Below are 26,565 nucleotides of genomic sequence, written 5' to 3'. Positions count from 1 at the left end.
TCCTGTTACCATGAGAAGATTTTCCTAACCTCCTTTTCCAGGGACAACTCTAAAATGTTGGATTTCCTGTCCCCATTGGAAAGTTTCCTTAACCTCCTGTTCAAAGAAAATCTCTAAAATTTTGGGTTTCTTGTTTCAATTGGAAGATTTCCCCTTTTCTCTTGGGCTGGGAACAGCTCTAAAATTTGGCTATTCTTATCCCCATTGGAGGATTTACTCTTACCTATTCTAGGGATAACTCTAACATTTTTAGATTTCTTTTCCCCCTTTGATAGATTTCCTCTTGTTCTTGAGGCAACTCTAAAAATTTTGGATTTCCTGTCCCCATTGGAAGATTTCCCCAACCTCCTGTTCTAGGGACTACTTTAAAAATGTTGGATTCCCTGTCCCCATTGGAAGATCTGTGTTGTTCTGTGGACAACTCAAAAATTTTGGATCTTCTGCCCCCATTGGAAGATTTTCCTTTACCTCTTGTTCCAGGGAGAACTGTAAAATGTTAGATTTCCTGTCCCTATTAGAAAGTTTCCCTAACCTTCTGTTCCAGGGGCAACTCTAGAATTTTGGGTTTCCTGTCCCCATTGGAAGGCTTGCCTAAGCTCCTGTTCTGGGGACAACTCTAAAATTTTGGATTACCTGTCCCAACTGGAATAAAATTCTGCAATTCCTATTTCCATCGGAAGATTTAATCTTACCTATTGTTCCAGGGAAAATTCTAAAATTTTTAGATTTCTTGTCCCCTTTTCTCTTGTTCTAGGGACAACTCCAATATTCTGGATTTCTTGTCCCGATTGGACGTGTCCCCCTTACTACTTGTTCTGGAGGCATTCCAAAAATTTTGGATTTTCTGTCTCCTTTGAAAAGTTTCACTAACCTCCTGTTCTAGGAACTACTCTAAAATGTTGTGTTTCCTGTTCCCCATTGGAAGGTTTTCCTAACCTCCTGTTCCAGGGACAACTCTAAAACATTAGATTTCCTGTCCCCATTGGAAAGTTTCCCTAACCTCCTGTTCAAACGACAACTCTAAAATTTTAGGTTTCCTGTCTCAACTGGAAGATTTCCCCTTCCCTCTTGTCCTGGGGAAAGCTCTAAAATTCTGCAATTCTTATCCCCATTGGAAGATTTTCTCTTACCTATTGTTCCAGGGACAACTCTAACATTTTGGATTTCCTGTCCCCATTGGAAAGTTTCCCTAACTTCCTGTTCAAAGAACAACTCTAAAATTTTGAGTTTCCGGTTTCAACTGGAAGATTTCCCCTTTTCCTCTTGGGCTGGGAACAGCTCTAAAATTCTGCAATTCCTATTCCCATCGGAAGATTTACTCTTACCTATTGTTCCAGGGACAACTCTAAAATTTTTAGATTTCTATTCCCCCTTTGATAGAATTCCCCTTACCTCTTGTTCTTGAGGCAACTCTAAAAATTTTGGATTTCCTGTCCCCATTGAAAGATTTCCCTAACCCCCTGTTCTAGGGACTACTTTAAAAATGTTGGATTCCCTGTCCCCATAGGAAGATCTGTGTTGTTTTGTGGACAACTGAAAAATTTTGGATCTTCTGCCCCCATTGGATGATTTCCCTTTACCTCTTGTTCCAGGGAGAATTGTAAAATGTTAGATTTCCTGTCCCTGTTGGAAAGTTTCCCTAACCTTCTGTTCCAGGGGCAACTCTAGAATTTTGGGTTTCCTGTCTCCCCATTGGAAGGCTTCCCTAAGCTTCTGTTCCGGGACAACTCTAACATTTTGGAATTCCTGTCCTAACTGGAATATTTCCCCTTTCTTCTTGGCCTGGGGACAGCTCTAAAAGTATGCAATTCCTATCCCCATTGGAAGATTTACTCTTACCTATTGTAGAGACAATTCTCAAATTTTTTGATTTCTTGTCCCCTTTGAGAGATTTCTCCTTACCTCTTGTTCTAGGGTCAACTCCAAAATTCTGGATTTCCTGTCCCGATTGGACGTGTTCCCCTTACTTCTTGTTCTGAAGGCAACTCTAAAAATTTTGGATTTTTGTCCCCTTTGGAAAGTTTCACTAACCTCCTGTTCTAGGAACTACTCTAAAATGTTGGGTTTCCTGTTCTCATGGGAAGATTTTCCTAACTTCCTGTTCCAGGGACAACTCTAAAATGTTGGATTTCCTGTCCCCGTTGGAAAGTTTCCCTAACCTCCTGTTCAAAGAACAACTATAAAATTTTGGGTTTCCGGTTTCAACTGGAAGATTTCCCCTTTCCTCTTGGGCTGGGAAGAGCTCTAAAATTCTGCAATTCTTATCCCCATTGGAAGATTTACTCTTAGCTATTGTTCCAGGGACAACTCTAAAATGTTGGATTTCCGGTCCCCGTTGGAAAGTTTCCCTAATCTTCTGTTCAAACGACAACTGTAAAATTTTGGGTTTCCTGTCTGAACTGGAAGATTTCCCCTTCCCTCTTGTCCTGGGGAAAGCTCTAAAATTCTACAATTCTTATCCCCATTGGAGGATTTTCTCTTACCTATTGTTCCAGGGATAACTCTAAAACTTTGGATTCCCTATCCCCATAGTAGGCTTTTCCCTTACCTCCTGCGATAGGGACAACCAGGGCCGGCCCTACCATGGGTCCTGTTGGGTCTATTGGACCCAGGCAGAAATTTGAGAGGGGCCAAAAATTGGTGCCCAAGATTTTTCTATTCCAGCAGTTGTGTGTGTCATCAGTTTGCGGTGCGTTATGGGTGGCATTTTCCCATCTCATACTGCCGAGGAACGTCACTGTATGAGGAGGCGGAGCATCTACTCCGAGGAACGTCACTGTATGAGGAGGCGGGGCATCTCCTCCGAGCAACGTCACTGTATGAGGAGGCGGAGCATCTACTCCGAGGAACGTCACTGTATGAGGAGGCGGGGCATCTCCTCCGAGGAACGTCACTCACGTGATTGTGATGTCACACATCAGCGCACCTCATCTCACGCAGGGCAGGCTGGATCTTTTCGGGCGGTGGCCGTGGCAGACACAGGAGTGACAGGAGGACTGAGGACAGACAGCGGGTGTTTGGTGGACCCATCCGGTGGTGAGTTATGGAAGAAGATAACCGTAAAATATGTTCTAAATATTATATTTAATAAAGTTATTACTGTTTTTTTTGTTTTTGTTTGTTTTTTGTCCCTATACCCCACAAAGCACCCCCTTAAATCCACCCCCCCATAAAACAGTCCCTTAACCCCCACCCCTTCTCAAAGCAACTGCCCCTTCCCCCACAATGCAGCCCCTTAAATTTTGCATATAGACAAGGTGCTGTTCCATGTAAATCTGACTTCCTGATAAATTTAAATTTAGTTTTAATTATCATGATATAAAATAATTTTTTGGTGGGTGTGTTTTATTTTTTGGGGGGGGGCAGCATTTTATTCTTTGACCCAGGCAGCACAATGTCTTGGGCCAGCCCTGGGGACAGCGCTAAGGTTTTCCAAATTCCCAAATACACTTTCCTTCTCAAAAATGGTCACCATTGTGTTACAAGGTCTCAGGTGTGAATGGGGAGCAGGTGTGTTACATTTGGTGTTATCACTCTCACTCTCTCATACTGGTCACTGGAAGTTCAGGATGGCACCTCATGGCAAAGAACTCTCTGAGGATCTGAAAGAAAGAATTGTTGCTCTACATAAAGATGGCCTAGGCTATAAGAAGATTGGCAAGACCCTGAAACTGAGCTGCAGCACGGTGGCCAAGACCATACAGCGGTTTACCAGGACAGGTTCCACTCAGAACAGGCCTTGCCATGGTCCACCAAAGAAGTTGAGTGCACGTACTCAGCGTCATATCCAGAGGTTGTCTTTGGGAAATAGACGTATGAGTGCTGCCAGCATTGCTGCAGAGGTTGAAGGGGTGGGGGGTCAGCCTGTCAGTACTCCGACCATACGCCGCACACTGCATCAAATTCGTCTGCATGGCTGTCATCCCAGAAGGAAGCCTCTTCTAAAGATGATGCACAGGAAATCCCGCAAACAGTTTGCTGAAGACAAGCAGACTAAGGACATGGATTACTGGAAACATCTCCTGTGGTCTGATGAGACCAAGATAAACTTATATGGTTCAGATGGTGTCAAGCGTGTGTGGCGGCAACCAGGTGAGGAGTACAAAGACAAGTGTGTCTTCCTACAGTCAGGCATGGTGGTGGGAGTGTCATGGTCTGGTGCTGCATGAGTGCTGCCGTCACTGGGGAGCTACAGATCATTGAGGGAACCAAGAATGCCAACATGTACTGTGACATACTGAAGCAGAGCATGATCCCCTCCCTTCAGAGACTGGGCCGCAGGGCAGTATTCCAACATGATAACGACCCCAAACACACCTCCAAGATGACCACTACCTTGCTAAAGAAGCTGAGGGTAAAGGTGATGGACTGGCCAAGCATGTCTCCAGACCTAAACCCTATTGAGCATCTGTGGGGCATCCTCAAACAGAAGGGGGAGGAGCGCAAGGTCTCTAACATCCACCAGCTCTGTGATGTCATCATGGAGGAGTGGAAGAGGACTCCAGTGGAAACCTGTGAAGCTCTGGTGAACTCCATGCCCAAGAGGGTTAAGGCAGTGCTGGAAAATAATGGTGGCCACACAAAATATTGACACTCTGGGCTTAATTTGAATGTTTTAATTTAGGGGTGTACTCACTTTTGTTGCCAGCGGTTTAGACATTAATGGCTGTGTGTTGAGTTATTTTGAGGGGACAGCAAATTTACACTGTTATACAAGCTGTACACTCACTACTTTACATTGTAGCCATGTGTCATTTCTTCAGTGTTGTCACATGAAAAGATGGAATAAAATATTTTAAAAAATGTGAGGGGTGTACTTACTTTTGTGAGATACTGTAATGAGATATCAGGGGTCTATTGGACCCCTGATGTCTTTCTTGCTCACCAATGGAGATAATGGAGCACAGATCGTTTTTCATCACAGAGTCAATAAGTACCCTATGTGATTTTCGTTCAGTGACAGGTTCTCTTTAATGAGATATCCGGGGTCTATTGGACCCCTGATTTCTCACCTGCCCACCAATGGAGCTAATGGAGTGCAGATCGTTTTTCATCACATAAGAGTCAATAGGTCCCCTATGTGATTTTTCTTTTGGTGACAGGTTCTCTTTATAGAGATATCAGGGGTCTATTGGATCCCTGATGTCTCACCTGCCCACCAATGGAGCTAATGGAGTGCAGATCGTGCTCCATTAGCATCTTCCCTGGCCAGAAGTAACATTAGACACTGGAAGTGACATTCCTATTGGGTTGGAGAGATCAGTGGGCGGACGTTTCCTGAACTCCCTACCTTGTATCCAGTGCCACCCGCCACGCCGATTCCGGGACCACCAGTGGAAATCCCGGAAACATGGCAGTGGGCTTGTCAGATTTACGCACCCTGTGTGTACCCCTCTCCTCTACTGATGTATGGCAAAAGTACTTACCTTGCCACCCTCGACAGCTGGTGGTCCCCTCTGCTTCTGATATGTGGGCGGGTCCAAAATCCGCTGCTCCAGATAGGTCCGAAACAAAAGGGAAAGAACCAATAGTCACGGGGCCTACAGGAGTGAATCAGGAGAACTAAGAGTCAAGAGGTTGAAGGTCATGTGGAGGTCACCTACCTGGTTGGCTGGGGGTAGGTTGGTTAGAAGGTTTTCTTAAATTCGTAGACGTGTGCGGTTCTTTTCCTTCCGAATCGAACATTTCGGATGAAATGTTTGTTATTCGGAAATTCGGATGCATCCAAATTTCTAAAATAGTAAGGAACTTAAAAGAATCCGAAATAACGAAACTAAATTTTTCCCCGAATTCAAAAACAAATTCAAAATATAAACATATTGCCGATTACCTTCAAAGGCTGTGTGTATTAGAAGATAGCCATCTTCCCAGATTTGATTTTCGAAAAGAATAGAATAAAACAGAATAGAATAGTAAAAAAAAGAATAGAAAATAATAGAATTAAGAAAAATGTAATAGATTTTAAAAAAATAGAATAGAATAGAAACACTATAGCCGTCTTCTGAAATTAGAATTTCAAAAAGAAAAGAATAGAAAAAACAGAATAGAAAAAAAATGTAATAGATTTGAAAAGAATAGAATAAAATAGAAACACTATAGCCGTCTTTTCTGAAATTAGAATTTAGAAAAGAAAAGAATAGAATAAAACAGAATAGAATAGAAAAAAAAGAATAGAAAAAAATGTAATAGATTTGAAAAGAATAGAATAAAATAGAAACACTATAGCCATCTTCCGAAATTAGAATTTAGAAAAGAATGGAACAGAATAGAATAAAAAAAATAAGAGTAAATAAAATAGAATAGAAAATAAAAGTATAGAAGAGAAAAGAATAGAATAGAATAGAATAAAATAGAAAACAAAAAGAATAGAATGGAATAAAAGAAAAAGAATAAAATCATCTTCCGAAATTTGAATTTAGAAAAAAAAAGAATAAAACAGAACAGAATAGAATATAAAATGACAGAATAGAATAAAATAGAATACAAAATAAAGGAATAGAATAGAAAAGAACAGAATAAAAAAAATGTAATAGATTTGAAAAGAATACAATAAAATAGAAACACTATAGCCATCTTCTGAAATTAGAATTTCAAAAAGAAAAGAATAGAAAAAAACAGAACAGAATAGAATATAAAAAAACAGAATAGAATAAAATAGAATACAAAATAAAGGAATAGAATAGAAAAGAATAGAATAAAATAAAAAGAATAAAACCATCTTCCAAAAATTCCGAAAAAATAGAATAGAAAAAATAGAAATATAATTTTCTTCCGAAAATACGAAAATAATACGAAAATAATAGACTAGAATATAGAATAAAATAATAGAATAAAATAAAAAAAATAAAACCCTCTTCCGAAATTTGAATTCCGAAAATAATAGAATGAAACAGAACAGAATAGAATATAAAATAAAAGAATAGAAAAAAAAGAATAGAAAATAAAGGTATAGGAGAGAAAATAATAGAATAGAATAAAATAGAAAACAAAAAGAATAGAATGAAATAAAAGAAAAAGAATAAAACCGTCTTCCGAAATTTGAATTTAGAAAAAAAGAATAAAAACAGAACAGACTAGAATATAAAATAACCGAATAAAATAAAATAGCATACAAAATAAAGGAATAGAATGGAAAAGAATAGAATAGAATAAAACAAAAAGAATAAAACCGTCTTCTGAAATTTAAAAATAATAGAAAAAAACAGAACAGAATAGAATAGAGAATAAAAGAATAGAATAAAATAGAATAGAATAAAATAAAAAGAATAAAACCCTCTTCCAAAATTCAAATTTCGAAAAGAATAGAATGAAACAGAACAGAATAGAATATAAAATTAAAGAATAGAAAAAATAGAATAGAATAGAAAACATTGGAAAAAAAGTATAAAATAGAATCAAATAAAAGGGAAAAAAACATCTTTGTATCAGGTGATGCAGGTTTTCTTTAAAAAATGTCAATTATCAGGGCCCCCCCATACTAGCCCAGCAGGGCTGCACAACGCCTCCCCATGTCCAAATCTCAGGAGAACTCAGCGTCCAGCCAGACACAGGCTCCCCCAAAATGGCGCTCAGAGCCCACGGCAGAAGACCACGCCTCCTAAGAGACAGAACAAAAGGGAGGTACTTCTCATGAACAGGACTCCAATCAAGGAATTAGGGATAGGTGAGGACATCTAGTGGTAGAAAGTGAAAACTATACCAAATGTCTCACTAGAAGTAATGTGCGACTAACACCCTGTTACACGTATGCAATTGTTGTCTTCCTAAGAACACCCACTGCCCCAGAGGGACACCTACCTGATCAAGGAATTAGGGATAGATGGGGGACATCTAGTGGTAGAAAGTGAAAACTACACCAGCGTTCTCACTACAGGCAATGTAAGACTAACACCCTGTTACACATATGCAACTGTTGTCTTCCTAAGAACACCCACTGCCCCAGAATGACGTTCACCCTATCGAGAAATTAGGGATAGATGGGGATATCTAGTGGTAGAAAATGAAAACCACACCAGAGGTCTCACTAGAGGCAATGTGAGACTAACCTCCTGTTACGCTTATGTAAATGTTTCCTGCCTTGGGAACGCCCACTCCTCCAAACGGATATTCACCCAACTAAGGAATTAAGGATAGGTGGGGACATCTAGTTGTAGGAAGTGAAAACTACACCAGAGGTCTCACTAGGGACAATGTGAGACTAACACCCTGTTACACTTATGTACATTTTGCCTGCCTGGGGAACAACCACTCCCCCAGGCTAACACCCACCCAATCAAGGAATTAAGCATGGGTGAGGACATCTAGTGGTAGAAAGTGAAAACTACACCAGAGGTCTCACTAGGGACAATGTGAGACTAACACCCTGTTACACATATGCAACTGTTGTCTTTCTAGGAACACCCTCTGCCCCAGAACAACATCTACCCAATCAAGGAATTAAGGATAGGTGAGGACATCTAGTGGTAGAAGGAGAAACTACACCAGAGGTCTTGCTAGAGGCAATGTGAGAATAACACCCTGTTACACTTATTCAAATTTTGTCTTCCTAGGAACGCCCACTTCCCCAGAGGGTCATCTACCCATTCAAGGGAGTACAGATTGGTGGGGACATGTAGTGGTATAAAGTGAAAACTACACCAAAGTTCTTACTAGAGGCAATATGAGACAAACACCTCGTTACACTTATGGAAATTGTGCCTGCCTAGGGAACGCCCACTCCTCCAGGCTGACACCCACTCATCAAGTCATTTTGATATTTTCATAACTCCTCTCAAGAGCCAGACCACTGATGTATCTAGGAGCTATGTACAGCCCCCTGCTGGCCCCTCCTCTACCAGCCATGATCTGCCTGCATTGCATAGAGATGCACAGAGACCCAGTGATTACATCGCTGGGTTTAAAATAAGGTATACCAAAAAAAACGTGCTCGCCTCCCCGCCCCCACTGTGTAATTGGACAGTGAAAGGAAGAAATCGGCAGACTGTGGGGCTCATCTCTCGGTCACTCTGCTCTCTCCTCCTATCAGCATGCTTCTCATCAGTGCATGAACTGATCGTATTCTACTAATGCTTCTTCCACTCATACGCTCGAGATTTCTCCTGCAGCACATTTTTTTCATGCCACTAGATGTCCCCAGTTGGATGGCCAACACAATTCAGTCCAATTCCTCTGAGCCCAGGTCAACCTGGGCCCGCCCCCAGCCTGTGACTGAACAGACTGAACTCCCATAGCATAGGAAATATTCCACCATTATTAAAGCAGGACTCAAACTAAAGTTAGGAGGGTTTTTTCTGCCCCTAGATGTCCTCAGCCTGATGGGTGCAATCAATAAACCCACTTTTTCTGAGCCCACTCCTGGACCCACCCTAAAACCTGCAGCTGGACGTTGAAAGGAGAAACAGCATAGTGATGAGCTCATGTCTCTGTCATGTTGCTCTCTCCTCCTATCAGCATGCTCCTTGCATATCACATGAACTGACTCAACCTACTTCTTCTGAGCCCAAGTCATCCCGGACGAGCCCCCAACTGATATCTGAACAGTGAAAAGAGAAGCAGCACAGTGATGATCTCTCTTCGTCACGCTGCTCTCTTCCCTATCAGCATCAGCATGCTTCTTTCACATCACATGAACTGACTCAACCTACTCCTTCTAAGCCCAAGTCATCTCCGACCAGCCCCCTAGATTGTAAGCTCTAAGGAGCAGGGCCATCCAATTCCTCTTTTATTGAATTGTATTGTCTTCCCTCATATTGTAAAGCGCTGTGCAAACTGTTGGCACTATATAAATCCTGTATTATAATAATAATAATAATAATAATAATAATAATACTGTCTGCCCGAACTGTTGGTGCTAAATAAATCCTGTGTAATCATTTTATAAAAAAAATTGATAAAAAATATTTAAAAAAAATACTATTAATATAAAAAAACAGAAACAATTAAAAATAAAAAATATTATTAATATAATAAAATGAAAAGATATTATTTAAAAAAGTAAAAATTAAAAAAAATATTAATATAAAAACAAAAACTATTGAAAATTTGAAAAAAATATTAATTTAATTCAATTAAATATGAAAAGAATATTACAATAAAAAATAGAAATTAGAAAAAAATATGAATCTAAAAAATGTAAAAAGAAAAAAAAAGGATGTAAAAAAATTAATATGAAAACAAACTATTGAAAATGTGAAAAAATATTATTATTAATATAATAGGGTTAAATATGAAAAAAATAAAAAATAAAAATTAGAAAGAATATTAAACAAAAAATGTAAAAATAAAAAAAAAGAATGTAAAAAATAAAAAATTAATATAAAAACAAAAACGATTGAAAATGTAAAAAAATATTAATGTAATAGGATTAAATATGAGAATACTGTAAATAAAAATGAGAAAAAAATATTATTCTAAAAAATGTAAAAAGAAAAAAAATGTAAAAAATAAAAAATGAATTATAATAGGATTAAATATGAAAAAAATTAAAATAAAAATTAGAAAAAAAATATTAATCTAAAAAATGTAAAAAGAAAAAAAAATGAATGTAAAAAAATAAATCAATATGAAAACAAAAACTATTGAAAATGTAAAAAAATATTAATGTAATAGGATTAAATATGAAAATAATGTAAATAAAAATGAGAAAAAAACATTATTCTAAAAATTGTAAAAAGGAGAAAAAAGAAAAAATGAATATAAAAACAAAAAACGATTGAAAATGTAAAAAAAATATTTTTAATATAATAGGATTAAATATGAAAAAAATTAAAATAAAAATTAGAAAGAAATTTTAATCTAAAAAAATGTAAAAAGAAAAAAAAAAGAAAAAATGAATATAAAAACAAAAACTATTGAAAATGTGAAAACACATTATTAATATAATAGGATTAAATATGAAAAAAAATAAAATAAAAAATAAAAATTAGAAGAAATATTAATCTAAAAAATGTAAAAAGAAAAAAAAAAAGAAGAAAAAAAACCTTGTCTTTCCTACACCTAATTTCTTGCTCAGTCTACATTTTGCCATGGTACGTCCAAAGCACCTCCTTGGATCCCGTCTCCTCCGGATTATTTTTTGGAAGCAGGCAGCATGGCTCCAGTATTTTTGCCTTTCTTCTTCCTGTCCCAACCTCAGCTCTGCCTGCTGCTCTGTGCCTCTCATAGGATATATGCGGAGGATCAGATGCAGGCAAGCCAGCTCCTCCCAGCTCTTTGCTCATTCATTACATCCCCATCTCCCATCCCCCTACACAGCCCCTCTCTCTCTCTCTCTCTTTTTTTTTTTTTTTCCTTCCTCTTCCCCTTGCTCCAGTCATCGTCTTGTCTGCATAAGTACAAGGAGGAAAATAGCCAGCACGTTCAATAAGCACTGCCTTTCCTTTTTTTTTCCCTCTATCCTGCTTTTCCCCCTGTAATGCTTGGGATCTCTAGAAGGGAATATTGCTCCTCTGTCTGAGCATGACAAGGACTGCCGACAATCCAAGACTACACAGGCAGCATCAGCAGCGCCAGCATCCGAATCATGTTAGCATCCCCCGGAGGTGCCCGCCTTGGATAATAAGTGGGTCTGTTCTCTGCCAGAGAGGCGTACTGACAGCAGGCAAGTACCGTTGCACTTTAATTCCCATCTCTCTTTTTTTTTTTTTTTTGCAGACATGCACAAAAAAAAAAAAAACACCGCACGCATGCATCTGTATGCACAACACTCAATGCAGACCGACCCTAGCCAGCAAAGCTCACGTCCACAACACCGACACCTACAGGTAAAAACGCTTGTTAATCTACCTGCGTTCGCCAACGGGAAAAAGAAAAAGACGGTCAACCACCCCGGGTGGCTGTAGGGTCGGGGAAGGGAGGGGGGAGGGGGGGCGCTTTTTGGGGGTTGCTGAGCTTAAAACCAGAGTCGGGTCGGCTGCACACTTTCCATGTTATTTCACACAACAACTGCCTGATTGGATGCAGTGCACGTAATGATGGGAGATGCGGGGTGACAACACGTGTACTCATCAGAAGGAGGCATTTGGCTCGATTCGCAAACACGAGAAGGATCCTCATTTTAGAAAAAAATAATAATAATAAAAGTCAGTTATTTTTTGTCAAGCCAAGATAAGAATCCTCATTCAAAAAAATAATAATAAAAGTCGGTTATTTTCGGCTGAGCCCAATGAGATTTGAAAACGGCAGTCACATGTGCTACAAATTAAGATGCTTATCCCTTGCGGTAAAGCCTTGGGAATTGAGCAAAGGAACGGGGAAGGTGGGCACCGGTCGTACGTGCCCAGGTCTCCTCCGACATTGCATGCAGAGATGGGGGGGCGAAGACAGAGGGGGGGGGTTTCGGTGCCTCTGCTGTTGTGTGCTCGGGAAAAGCATCTGTCAAAGCACACCAGCAAAGGGAGTGTGTGTTTTATATTGTGCTTTCACCGACGCGGAGCTGTCTGTGGTTCTGCAACACTGGCTCCTGCAGATCAGACGGGAGAAATGTGCTTCCCAATGGCACTCAGAGAATTTTTTTTTTTGTAGGACCATGCCATTTTTTTTCAGATGGGCCTAGACTTTTTCCAACCAAGCAATATAGGACGTGACCTCTGAGTTCTACAGCTTGGATGGTGGTAGCAAAAAAAAAAAAAAACCCTACAGCACCAGTAAGCTGAGCTAAGGTTTTCACGTTGGATGTGATGGTCACAGATCTCTGGGGGAATATTGCCTATATGGCAAGTTGAGGCTACTAGGGCAGCATTTTGCTAAGGGAATGTGGACTCGTTGCAAAGCTCTAGTTGGCATTGAATGAACCATGATCAGAGATCTCTGCACCTTCAGTATATTGGAGTAGGCTACCTCTATGCCAAGCTGAGGCTACCTTAAGGTGGGCAGCTCATGGATGTGGACTGGTTGCAAAGCTCTAGTTGGCATTGACTATGCATGGTGACCACAGATCTCTGCTCCTTCACTATATTGGGGATTTTACCTATATATCACATATATGGCAAGCTGGGGCTACCTTAAGGTGGTCAGCTTATGGATGTGGAATGGTAGCAAAGCTCTAGTTGACATTGAATGTGCATGGTGATCACAGATTCTCTGCTCCTTCACTATATAGGACAATATTATCTATAGATCACCCATATGGCAAGCTAAGGCTACTATAGGGACAGCTAATGGACGTGGACTGGATGCACACTGAATGTATTATGAACCATGATCAGAGATCTCTGCACCTTCAGTATATTGGAGTAGGCTACCTCTATGTCACCTATATGGCAAGCTGAGGCTACCTTAATGTAGGCAGCTTATGGATGTGGACTGGTTACAAGGCTTTAGTTGACATTGACTATGCATGGTGACCACGGATCTCTGCTCCTTCACTATATAGGGGATTTTATCTATATATCACCTATATGGTATGCTAGGGCTACCTTAAGGTGGGCAGCTCATGGATGTGGACTGGTTGCAAAGCTCTAGTTGGCATTAAATGTAATTATGAATCATGATCACAGATCTCTGCACCTTCAGCATATTGGAGGATGTTACCTAGAAATCACCTTTATGGCAAGCTGAGGCTACCTTAAGCAGGGGGCAGCTAATGGATGGGGACTGGATGCAAAGCTCTGGTTGACATTGGCTATGCATGGTGACCACAGAGCTCTGCTCCTTCCCTATATAGGGGATTTTACCGATATATCACCTATATGGTATGCTGGGGCTACCTTAAGGTGGTCAGATCACAGATCACCCAAAGCTAAGGCTACCATCAGCAGAACAGCTAACGAATATGGGCTGGTTGACACTGATTGTGCACAGTGATCACAGATCTCTGCTCTTTTAACTATGCAGGAGAATGTTACCTATATACTACCTATATGCCAAGCTGAGGCTACCCTTAAGCAGAACAGCATATGGATGTGGACCGGTTGCAAAGCTCTAGTTGACATCGATTGTGCACAATGATCACAGATCTCTGCACATCCAATACATTGGAGACTATTACCTATAGATCACCTAAAGCTAAGGCTGCCATCAGCAGGACAACTAATGAATATGGGCTGGTTGCAGAGTTCTTTTCACTATGTAGGAAAATGTTACCCATATACTACCCATATGCCAAGCTGAGGTTACCCTTAAGCAGGACAGCTAATGGATGTGGAATGGTTGCAAAGCTCTAGTTGACATTGACTATGCATGGTGACCACAGATCTCTGCTCCTTCACTATATAGGGGATTTTACCTATATATCACCTATATGGTATGCTGGGGCTACCTTAAGGTGGGCAGCTCAGGGATGTGGAATGGTTGCAAAGCTCTAGTTGACATTGAATGTGCATGGTGATCACAGATCTCTGCTCCTTCACTATATAGGAGAATATTATCTATAGATCACCTATATGGCAAGCCAAGGCTACTATAGGGACAGCTAAGAGATGTGGACTGGTTGCATACTGAATGTGATTATGAACCATGATCCTGGATCTCTAAACCTTCAGTATATTACCTATATATCACCTATATGACAAGCTGAGGCAGGTTACCTATATGTCACCTATATGACAAGCTGAGGCTTCCTTAAGTGGGGCAGCTAATGGATGTGGACTGGTTGCAAAGCTCTAGTTGACATTGATTATGCATGGTGATCACATATCTATGCTCCTCCACTATATAGGACAATGTTACCTATAGATCACCTATATGACAAGCTTAGGCTTCCTAAAGAAGGTTTGCTAATGGGTATGGACTGATTGCAAAGCTCTAGTTGACATTGTCTATACATGATGATTACAGATCTTTCCTACTTCACTCTATTGGAGAACATCACCTATATATAACCTATATGGCAAGCTTAGGCTTCCTAAAGAAGGACAGCTAGTAGATGGGGACTGGTTCCAAAGCTCTAGTTGATATTGCCTATGCATGATGCTCACATATCTCTGCTCCTTCACAATATAGGATGATAGTATCTATATATTTCCTATATGGCATGTTGAGGCTACCGTAAGGGTGGGTGGGAAGAAGGGGGGGGGGCAGCTCATGGATGTGGACTCTTTGCAAAGCTCTAGTTGACGTTGACTATTCATGATGATCGCAGATCTCTGCGCCTTCACTATATAGGAGAATATTACCTATATGGCAAGCTTATGATGTCAGCTGATGATGTGGACCGGTTGCAAAGCTCTAGTTGACATTGATTGTGCACAATGATCACACATCTCTGCACATCCAATACATTGGAGAATATTACCTATAGATCACCTAAAGCTAAAGCTGCCATCAGCAGGACAGCTAATGAATATGGGCTGGTTGCAGAGTTCTAGACGACACTGATTGTGCACAATGATCACAGATCTCTGCTCTTTTCACTATGCAGGGGAATGTTACCTATATATTACCTATATGCCAAGCTGAGTATACCTTAAACAGGACAGTTAATTAATGTGGGCTGGTTTCAAAGCTCTAGTTGACACTGAATGTGATGATGCACGATGATGACAGATGTCTGCACATTCAATACATTGGGGACAATTACTTATAGATCACCTATATGCCAAGCTGAGGCTACCCTTAAGCAGGACAGCTAATGGATGTGGACCGGTTGCAAAGCTCTAGTTGACATTGATTGTGCACAATGATGACAGATCTCTGCACATCCAATACATTGGAGAATATTACCTATAGATCACCTAAAGCTAAGGCTGCCATCAGCAGGACAGCTAATGAATATGGGCTTGTTGTAGAGCGCCTTTCACTATGCATGAGAATGTTACCTATACACTACCCATATGCCAAGCTTAGTCTACCTTAAGCAGGACAGTTAATGAATGGGGGTTGGTTGCAAAGCTCTAGTTGACACTGAATGTGATAATGCACGATAATGACAGATCTCTGTACATTCAATACATTGGGGACAATTACTTATAGATCACCTATATGCCAAGCTGAGGCTACCCCTAAGCAGGACAGGTGATGGATGTGGAGCGGTTGCAAAGCTTTAGTTGACATTGATTGTGCACAATGATCACAGATCTCTGCACATCCAATACATTGGAGAATATTACCTATAGATCACCTAAAGCTAAGGCTGCCATCAGCAGGACAGCTAACGAATATGGGCTGGTAGCAGAGCTCTTTTCACTATGCAGGAGAATGTTACCTATATACTACCCATATGCCAAGCTGAGGTTACCCTTAAGCAGGACAGTTAATTAATGTGGACCGGTTGCAAAGCTCTAGTTGACATTGATTGTGCACAATGATCACAGATCTCTGCACATCCAATACATTGGAGAATATTACCTATAGATCACCTAAAGCTAAGGCTGCCATCAGCAGGACAGCTAACGAATATGGGCTGGTTGCAGAGCTTTTTTCACTATGTAGGAAAATGTTACCTATATACTACCCATATGCCAAGCTGAGGTTACCCTTAAGCAAGACAGCTAATGGATGTGGACCGGTTGCAAAGCTCTAGTTGACAGTAGTTTGTGCATTACTGATGTGTGGTAGGGCAGTACTTGCTTTTTTTGCAGCAACTGAGCCTGCAATATATAAAAAAAAAAAAAAAAACAATGGTGAGACTTCTACAAGGTTACAGTAACACAGACTATGTGAGCACCATTACCTAAAAACTATTTTGTATTGTCCTTTTCTTTGTTTCCTATGTTAGGGGTAAGTCATGTCTCCCTTTAGCGTATTATTATTATTATTTATAATTATTATTGCTATTATTAGGTTTAACATGATCTAGTGATTAATTTAGCATCAGCTTCTCCTGTGTTGTACAAAGCAAGTGATGGAAAGATAATAAAACAATACAAAGGATATATAAGGATATAGATAGATAGATAGATAGATAGATAGATAGATAGATAGATAGATAGATAGATAGATAGATAGATAGATAGATAGATAGATAGATAGATAGATAGATAGATACTGTGTGTATATATATATATATATATATATATATATATATATATATATATATATATATATATATATATATATATGAAAAACCACAAGATCACCTAGAGCTTGCTATGCATTAGCAGAGAGGCCAGACACTACAGGCTTACAAACTAGAGGCACTGATCCCAGGCTGAGGGATGAGCAAGCTGTAGGGATGGTCCCTTGCTGGATAGTGGAGGAGGAAGCAATGTTGGTTCAGTGAGTGAAGAGAAAAAAAAAAAAAAATCAGGTGATTAAAAAAAAAAAATAAAATAAAATAAAATAAAAAAATGGAAATACAATAAAAAAAAGGCTGCTGCTGTCATAATAACAAATACAAATGATATATATATATATATATATATATATATATACAAAAACCACAAGATCACCTAGAGCTTGCTATGCATTAGCAGAGAGAGCCCAGACACTACAGGCTTACAAACTAGAGGCATTGATCCCAGGCTGGGGGATGAGCAAGCTGTAGGGATGGTCCCTTGCTGGATAGTGGAGGAGGAAGCAATGTTGGTTCAGTGACTGAAGAGGAATAAATAAAAAAATCAGGTGATTAAAAAAAAAAAAAAAAAAAAAAATAAAATAAAAAAATGGAAATGCAATAAAAAAAAAAGGCTGCTGCTGTCATAATAATGATGTATTGTGTTAATGGATAATAAGAAAATAGTGAATATAGAGAAGTGACTCAGTTACGTGTGGCACCACATCCAAAAGTTATTCATGAAACAGAGGAAGAGAGGATGTGTAGCACTTTAAAGGTTGCCACCAATAATCCCATAAAGGGGAAAAAAAAAAAAGAGTACTGAATGTAATAAAAAGTAGAAAATTTATAAGAACATGATGATATGTAGGACTTTTAATGTTGCCACCAATAATCCCATAAAGGGGGGGGGGGGGGGAGGAGTACTGAATGTTATAAACAGTAGAAAATTTATTAGGACAACATGATAAAAATTGTTAAAACCATTTCATAAGGAATAATGTAGTAGTGATACATTTGTGGCATCTCCCCATAGAAGGGGTAAGTATGGTTGTGCAAAAGAACCTTTTACATGCCCATTATATGCAGAGAACTGGTTCATGGACGTCACAGAATCTGCGGTGATCTCAATTGTCCGGGCCAAACAGAAATCTCATGTACCATGTGCCAATGGATCGCTGGATAATAAGAGAATGCAAATATGTAATAATGGCCGGTGCCCTAAAGCTGCACCTAATCTGATAGCCTGACATTTCCCCAATTAACATTTCAAACTGTATCTAACCTATTCTACAAGGCATTATTATACGTGGCATTATTATATATGGCATTATTATAAGTGGCATTATTATATATGGCATTATTATAAGTGGCATTATTATATATGGCATTATTATGTATGGCATTATTATGTATGGCATTATTATGTATGGCATTATTATAAGTGGCACTATTATAAGTGGCATTATTATACGTATATGGCTATATCAAAGTCATCCAGTATTTATCGGTATACCTGAACTGAATCAGGAAGCAATATGTCATACAAAGCATCAGGCAGCCTATTATAGAGGCTTACGTCCTGTGTGTCACCCAACTGATACCAGTAGGGTGGACATTCTATACAGGTGTTAATGGGTAACTTCATATGTTACCAGTATGGTGGACATTCTATACAGCTGTTACTTGTAACCTTCGGTTGTTACCAAGATACTAGACTTTCTATACAGCTTTTAGTTGGTACCTCCATTTGCTACCAGGATAGTAGACATTTAAACAGGTATTAATGCATACATGCATTTGCTCCAGGATAGTAGACATTGTATAGGGTATTATTGAGCACCTCCATTGGCTACCAGGATAGCAGACAATCTATACAGCTACAAGGTGGTACCTTCATATGCTACCAGGATACTAGACATTCTATACAGGTAATAATGAGTGCCTTTATTTGTAACCAGGACAGTAGACATTCTATACAGCTATTAGTTGGTAGCTTCATTTGCACCAGGATAGTAGACATTGTATAGGGTATTAATGGGCACCTTCACTGGCTACCTGGATAGTGGGCTTTCTATACAGCGATTAGTTGGGACCTTCATATGCTACCAGGGTAGTAGACATTTTATAGGGTATTAATGGACACCTTCATATGTTACCAGGATAATATACATTTTATAGGGTATCTTCATATGTTACCAGGATAATAGACATTCTATAGGGTATCTTCATATGTTACCAGGATAATAGACTTTATATAGGGTATTAGTTGGTACCTTTCTATGCTATCAGACTAGCAGAGATTCCATACAAGTATTGATTGGTGCAAAAAAACAAGGAGTTGAGTGAAAGCCCTGGTGTGAGGGTCGAACACAGACACCTTGTTTGAAGTGAGGAAGGTCTAGAAATAATGAAGGAAAGGAATGAAAATAGTGAAATTTGGCAGAAAAAAGGAAAATGGGGAAAAGTTGAAAGAAAAAAGGAAAAGCAAGAGGGCTGAAAGAAAAATGGTGGAGGGGAAAGAAGGAAAAAGAGGGAGGGAGTAAAGGGAAAGGGGGAAATAGAAAAAAGGAAGGAAAGGGGAGGGAGGAGGGGGGGGGGGGGAAAAGAAGGAAAGGGGAGGAGAGGGAAAAAAAAGAAAGGCAGAGGGTTGGATGGGGAGGGAAAGGGGGAAATAGGAAGGGAAATTAGTAGAGGGCTAATGGGATTTTAACGGTACTTAAATCAACGATGGAAAAACCACCATGTATAAAAATATATAAATTTTATTATTCCATTAAAAATTACATACATAAGAGTATTGATTGGTACCTTCAAATGCTACCAGGATAGTAGACATTGTATAGGGTATGAATGGGCACCTTCATTGGCTACCTGGATAGTGGGAATTCTATACAGCGATTAGTTGGGACCTTCATAAGCTACCAGGGTAATAGACATTCTCTACAGGTATTAAAGAGTACCTTAATTTACCAGGATAGTAGACATTCTCTAGGGCAGTGATGGCGAACCTTAGCACCCCAGATGTTTTGGAACTACATTTCCCATGATGCTCAACTACACTGCAGAGTGCATGAGAATCATGGGAAATGTAGTTCCAAAACATCTGGGGTGCCAAGGTTCACCATCACTGCTATAGGGTATAATGGATACCTTCATATGTTACCAGGATATTAGAAATTCTATAGGGTATTTAAGGGTACTTCCATGTGTTACCAGGATAATAGACTTTATATAGGGTATTAGTTGGTACCTTCCTATGCTACCAGGCTAGCAGAGATTCCATACAGGTATTGATTGGTACCTTCAAATGCTACCAGGATAGTAGACATTCTATAAGGTATGAATGGGCACCTTCATATTCTACCAGGATAGTAGACATTCTATAGGGTATTAATGGGCACCTTCATATTCTACCAGGATAGTAGGCAATCTTTACAGCTACAAGGTGGTACCTTCATATGCTACCAGGATACTAGATGTTCTATACAGGTAATAACGAGTGCTTTCATTTCCTACCAGGATAGTAGACATTCTATATAGCTATTAGTTGTTAGTTGGTGCCTTCACTTGTTTAAGATAGTAGAAAATCTATAGGGTATTAGTGAGCACCTTCGTTGGCTACTAGGATAGTAGACAATCAATACATCTGTTTGTTGGTACCTTCATATGCATTCCATACAGGTATTGATTGGCACCTTAATTTGTTACCAGAATAGGAGACATTCTATAGGGTATTAATAGGTATCTTCTTATGCTACCAGGACATTGGACATTCTTTAGGGTATTAATAGACACCTTTAGATGCTACCAGGATAGTAGACATTCTTTAGGGTATAGATGGGTACATTCATTTGCTAAAAGTATAGTAGAGATTCTATAGGGTATTAATGGGCACCTTCATTTTCTACAAGTATAGTAGACATTCTATAGGGTAATAACAGGCACCTTTGTTTGCTACACGTATAATAGACATTCTATAGGGTATTAATGGGCACCTTAATTTGCTACAAGTATAGTAGACATTCTATAGGTTATTAATGGGCACCTTCATTGGCTACAAGTATAGTAGATATTCTATAGGGTATTGATGGGCACGTTAATTTGCTACAAATATAGTAGACATTCTATAGGTTATTAATGGGCACCTTCATTTGCTACAAGTATAGTAGACATTCTATAGGGTATTAATGGGCACCTTCATTTTTCCAAGTATAGTAGACATTCTATAGGGTATTATTGGCCACCTTCATTGGCTACCATCCCATTAGACAGTATCTACAGCTATTAGCTGGTACCTTCATATGCTACCAGGATAGTAGGTTCCTATACAGGTATTAACGAGCACCTTCATTTGCGACAAGTATAGTTGACATTCTATAGGGTATTAACGGGCACCTTCATTTGCTACAAGTATAGTAGACATTCTATAGGGTATTAAGGGGCACCTTCATTTGCTACAAGTATAGTAGATATTCTATAGGGTATTGATGGGCACGTTAATTTGCTACAAGTATAGTAGACATTCTATAGGTTATTAATGGGCACCTTCATTTGCTACAAGGATATTCAACATTCTATAGGGTATTAATGGGCACCTTCATTTTTTCCAAGTATAGTAGACATTCTATAGGGTATTATTGGGCACCTTCATTGGCTACCATCACATTAGACAGTATCTACAGCTATTAGCTGGTACCTTCATATGCTACCAGGATAGTAGGCTCCTATACAGGCATTAATGGGCACCTTCATTTGCTACAAGTATAGTAGACATTCTATAGGGTATTAATGGGCACCTTCAGTATAGTAGACATTCTATAGGGTATTAACGGGCACCTTGATTTGCTACAAGTATAGTAGACATTCTATCAGGAATTAATGGGCACCTTCGTTTACTACAAGTATAGTAGACATTCTATAGGGTATTAATGGGCACCTTCATTTGCTACCATCACATTAGACAATATCTACAGCTATTAGCTGGTACCTTCATATGCTACCAGGATAATAGGTATTAATGGGCACCTTCATTTGCTACAAGTATAGTAGACATTCTATAGGGTATTAATGGGCACCTTCATTTTTTCCAAGTATAGTAGACATTCTATAGGGTATTATTGGCCACCTTCATTGGCTACCATCACATTAGACAGTATCTACAGCTATTAGCTGGTACCTTCATATGCTACCAGGATAGTAGGCTCCTATACAGGTATTAACGAGCACCTTCATTTGCTACAAGTATAGTAGACATTCTATAGGGTATTGATGGGCACCTTCATTTGCTACAAGTATAGTAGACATTCTATAGGGTATTAATGGGCACCTTCATTTGCTACAAGTATAGTAGACATTCTATCAGGAATTAATGGGCACCTTCGTTTACTACAAGTATAGTAGACATTCTATAGGGTATTGATGGGCACCTTCATTTGTTACACGTATAGTAGATGTTCTATAGGGTGTTAATGGGCACTTTCATTTGTTACACGTATAGTAGACGTTCTATAGGGTGTTAATGGAAACTTTCATTTGTAACAAGTGTAGTAGACATTCTATAGGGTATTAATTGGCACCATCATTTGCTACAAGTATAGTAGACATTCTATAGGGTATTATTGGGCACCTTCATTGGCTACCATCACAATATCTATAGCTATTAGCTGGTACCTTCATATGCTACCAGGATAGTAGGCTTCTATACAGGTATTAATGGGCACCTTCATTTGCTACAAGTATAGTAGACATTCTATAGGGTATTAATGGGCACCTTCAGTATAGTAGATATTCTATAGGGTAATAACAGGCACCTTCATTTGCTACAAGTATAGTAGACATTCTATAGGGTATTAATGGGCACCTTCAGTATAGTAGACATTCTATAGGGTAATAACGGGCACCTTCATTTGCTACAAGTATAGTAGAGATTCAATAGGGTATTAATGGGCACCTTCATTTGCTACAAGTATAGTAGACATTCTATAGGTTATTAATGGGCACCTTCAGTATAGTAGATATTCTATAGGGTAATAATGGGCACCTTCATTTGCTACAAGTATAGTAGACATTCTATAGGGTATTAACGGGCACCTTCAGTATAGTAGACATTCTATAGGGTATTAATGGGCACCTTCATTTGCTACAAGTATAGTAGACATTCTATAGGGAATTAATTGGCACCTTCATTTGTTACAAGTATAGTAGACATTATATAGGGTATTATTGGGCACATTCATTGGCTACCATCACATTAGACAGTATCTACAGCTATTAGCTGGTACCTTCATATGCTACCAGGATAGTAGGCTCCTATACAGGTAATAATGAGTGCCTTCATTTCCTACAAGGATAGTAGACTATACAGGTAATAATTGGTACTTTAATTTACCAGGATAGTAGATATTCTATATCTATATCTCAATCTATACAGCTACAAGGTGGTACCTTCATATGCTACCAGGATACTAGACGTTCTATACTTTTAGTTGTAACCTTCATTTGCTACCAGGATAGTAGAGATCCTATAGGGCTATAATGGGTATCTGTTATTTGCTACCAGGATAGTAGAGATCCTATAGGGTAATAATGGGTACCTGTTATTTACTACCAGGATAGTAGAGATCTTATAGGGTAATAAAGGGTACCTGTTATTTGCTACCAGGATAGTGGAGATCCTATAGGGCTATAATGGGTACCTGTTATTTGCTACCAGGATAGTAGAGATCCTATAGGGTAATGATGGGTACCTGTTATTTGCTACCAGGATAGTAGAGATCCTATAGGGTAATGATGGGTACCTGTTATTTGCTACCAGGATAGTAGAGATCCTATAGGGTAATGATGGGTACCTGTTATTTGCTACCAGGATAGTAGAGATCCTATAGGGTAATAAAGGGTACCTGTTATTTACTACCAAGCTAGTAGAGATCATATAGGGTACTAATGGGTACCTGTTATTTACTATCAGGATAGTAGAGATCCTATAGGGTACTAATGGGTACCTGTTATTTGCTACCAGGATAGTAGAGATCCTATAGGGTAATAATGGATATCTGTTATTTGCTACCAGGATAGTAGACATTCCTTACAGGTATTAATGGGAACCTTCATATGCCACCAAGTTAGTAGACATTTTATACATGCTAAAGAACTATGCTTGATAGAACATGTATTTCCAAAAAAAAAAAATGATACCCATTATTTTTTTTATACTTTTTTGTATGGGTACACAATTGTGCCTGAACCCATTTAAAGGTAGTGGGAATTGGTAAACCACATTGGTAAAAACACATGATATCTGGGTGCCATACTAGCTATAACAACAAGCTTGATATAGGATAGGTAATGTGGTAGAACCAATGGAGCTTCTTGGTATAGCTTCATGCGTGGTTGGGCCCATTGGAGCACATATTAAAGAACAATTGTTCAGAAATGTGCAATTGTCTAGAAAAAAAAAAAAAAGAAAAAAATAATACAGATTAAAAAAAAAAAAAAAAATTAGGTATCCGTTATTTATTTATACTTTGTCGTCATGTTAGGTGCCACATGACGGGTAACCCAAGGGGATTGATAGACCCATTCACATTAACAACATTTGACCTCTGGGCGCTGTATTAGCTCGATGTATTACATGTTGGCATGTTTGATAAAACCAATGAAGCCTTTCATGATAACTTTGTGCATGGTTGGGTCCATTAAGAAACAATGACATCATAAAATAATGAAATATAAATAAAAGAAAAAAAAAATAAGACGTATATTTGTAAAAAAAAAAAAATAAATAAAATAAAAAAAAAAATAAGACGTAGAATTGTAAAAAAAAATAAAAAAATACAATAAAAGAAATTGACACCTATCACTTTTTATACTTTGTTATATTGGGTGCCACAAGTCCCATAACCAATTCCAATTTACAAGTCCAATTTACCGCTGGTGGGAATTGGTAAAACCATTCACACCATTAAAAAACATTTGACCTCTGTGTGTTTATAACAACCTTTATGTATTACATGATAGCAAATTTGGTCCAACTATTGAAGTTTCTTAGCATACCTCCATACGTGTTTGGGCCCATTGGAGCAGTTATTGAAGAACAATGCTTGAAAAGACGTGTATTTGTGAAAAAAACCAAAATAATAATAAAACACTAAAAAAAATAAAAATAAATGAGAAATGTGTATTTGTCCCAAAAAAGCCCTAGTAAAAGAAAAAAAAAATAATAATAAATAGGAAATGTGTATTCATCCAGAATACAATAACACAAGTTAAAACAAATAAAAATAGATTCTCATTTTTTTTTTTGGAAGTGTATTTCTCAAAAAAAAAACAAAAAACAAAAAACAAACATTAAAAACTAAAAATAAATAAATAAATGAGAAATGTGTATTTGTAAAAAAAAAAAAAAAAAGCCCCAATAAAAGAAAAACACACAAACAAATAATAACAATAAATAAGAAATGCGTATTCGTCCAGAATAAAATAACACAAATTAAAACAAATAAAAATAGATACACTTCCAAAAAACAAAATGAGTATCTATCTATTTTTATTTGTTTTAATTTGTGTTATTTTATTCTGGACGAATACGCATTTCTTATTTATTGTTATTATTTGTTTGTTTTTTCTTTTATTAGGGCTTTTTTTTTGACAAATACACATCTCTCATTTATTTATTTATTTTTAGTTTTTAAGGTTTGTTTGTTTTTTTTTTGTTTTTTTTTAATAAATACACTTCCAAAAAAACAAATTTAGTATTTCTTAATAAAAACCCACAAAAAAATAAAAAAACAAACAAACCTTAAAAACTAAAAATAAATAAATGAGAGATGTGTATTTGTCAAAAAAAAAAACTCTAATAAAAGAAAAAAACAAACAAATAATAATAAATAAGAAATGCGTATTCGTCCTGAATAAAATAACAGAAATTAAAACAAATAAAAATAGATACTCATTTTTTTGGAAGTGTATTTCTTAAAAAAAAACATATAAACAAACAAACAATACAAACTAAAAATAAATAAAAAAAAAGAGAAATGTGTATTTGTCCCAAAAAAGCCAATGCAAACAAAAAAAAAAAAAAAAAAATGAAAACAAATAAAAATAAATACTTTGGGTAGTGCATGCCGTGTAACCCATGCCTTAATCCATGGGAATCAGTAAAGCCATTCACACCAATAAAAACATTTGACCTCAGGGTGCCATACTAGTTACTAAACTTTTTTTTTTTTTTTTCACAATAAAAGCTTTATTTCAAAATAATGCAAAACAAAAATTACAACATATTGTTGAAATATACAATACAAAAACCAATAACAGGTAATCAAAGTGCAAAAATCTCAAAACCATATTATGAGAAACATAATGCCATCAAAAATCATCACATTAGATGTGGTTTCAGCGTTATAAATGGGGGGAAAGTGTCAATCTCAACAGATCTAAGCAAGATGTTCCCCGCCAAAAAGCATTAAAAGAAAAAGAAAACCATTTGTCAGTAGCACAAAGGCCTTTATAAATCTCAAGAGGATGGAACCAGCAAGAGACTGGTTTCATCCTTATTGAAGAAAGATATTAGTAGTAAGAGAGGAAAGAAAAGAAGAAGGTAGGAAATTTAGAGATAGGAGAGAAAGAGAGAG

At 38.0% G+C, this 26,565-nt stretch overlaps 1 protein-coding gene across 1 annotated transcript in view; it reads left to right on the top strand.

Annotated features, from left to right (window-relative positions):
• Positions 1 to 11,297: 11,297 nt before the first annotated feature.
• Positions 11,298 to 26,565, top strand: part of BRINP1 (BMP/retinoic acid inducible neural specific 1) — a 312,079-nt gene continuing 296,811 nt past the window's right edge. The window contains exon 1 of the mRNA XM_082263342.1: positions 11,298 to 11,599. The gene's annotated coding sequence lies outside the window, so the exon portion shown is untranslated. The remainder of the gene's footprint in view (positions 11,600 to 26,565) is intronic.

Source organism: Pelophylax lessonae (assembly GCF_965119305.1).
Source record: "Pelophylax lessonae genome assembly, chromosome: 7".
In the NCBI taxonomy this organism is placed as follows: domain Eukaryota; kingdom Metazoa; phylum Chordata; class Amphibia; order Anura; family Ranidae; genus Pelophylax; species Pelophylax lessonae.
The sequence above is the reverse complement of the archived record's forward strand: the minus strand, read 5'-3'. Positions and strand labels throughout refer to the sequence as shown.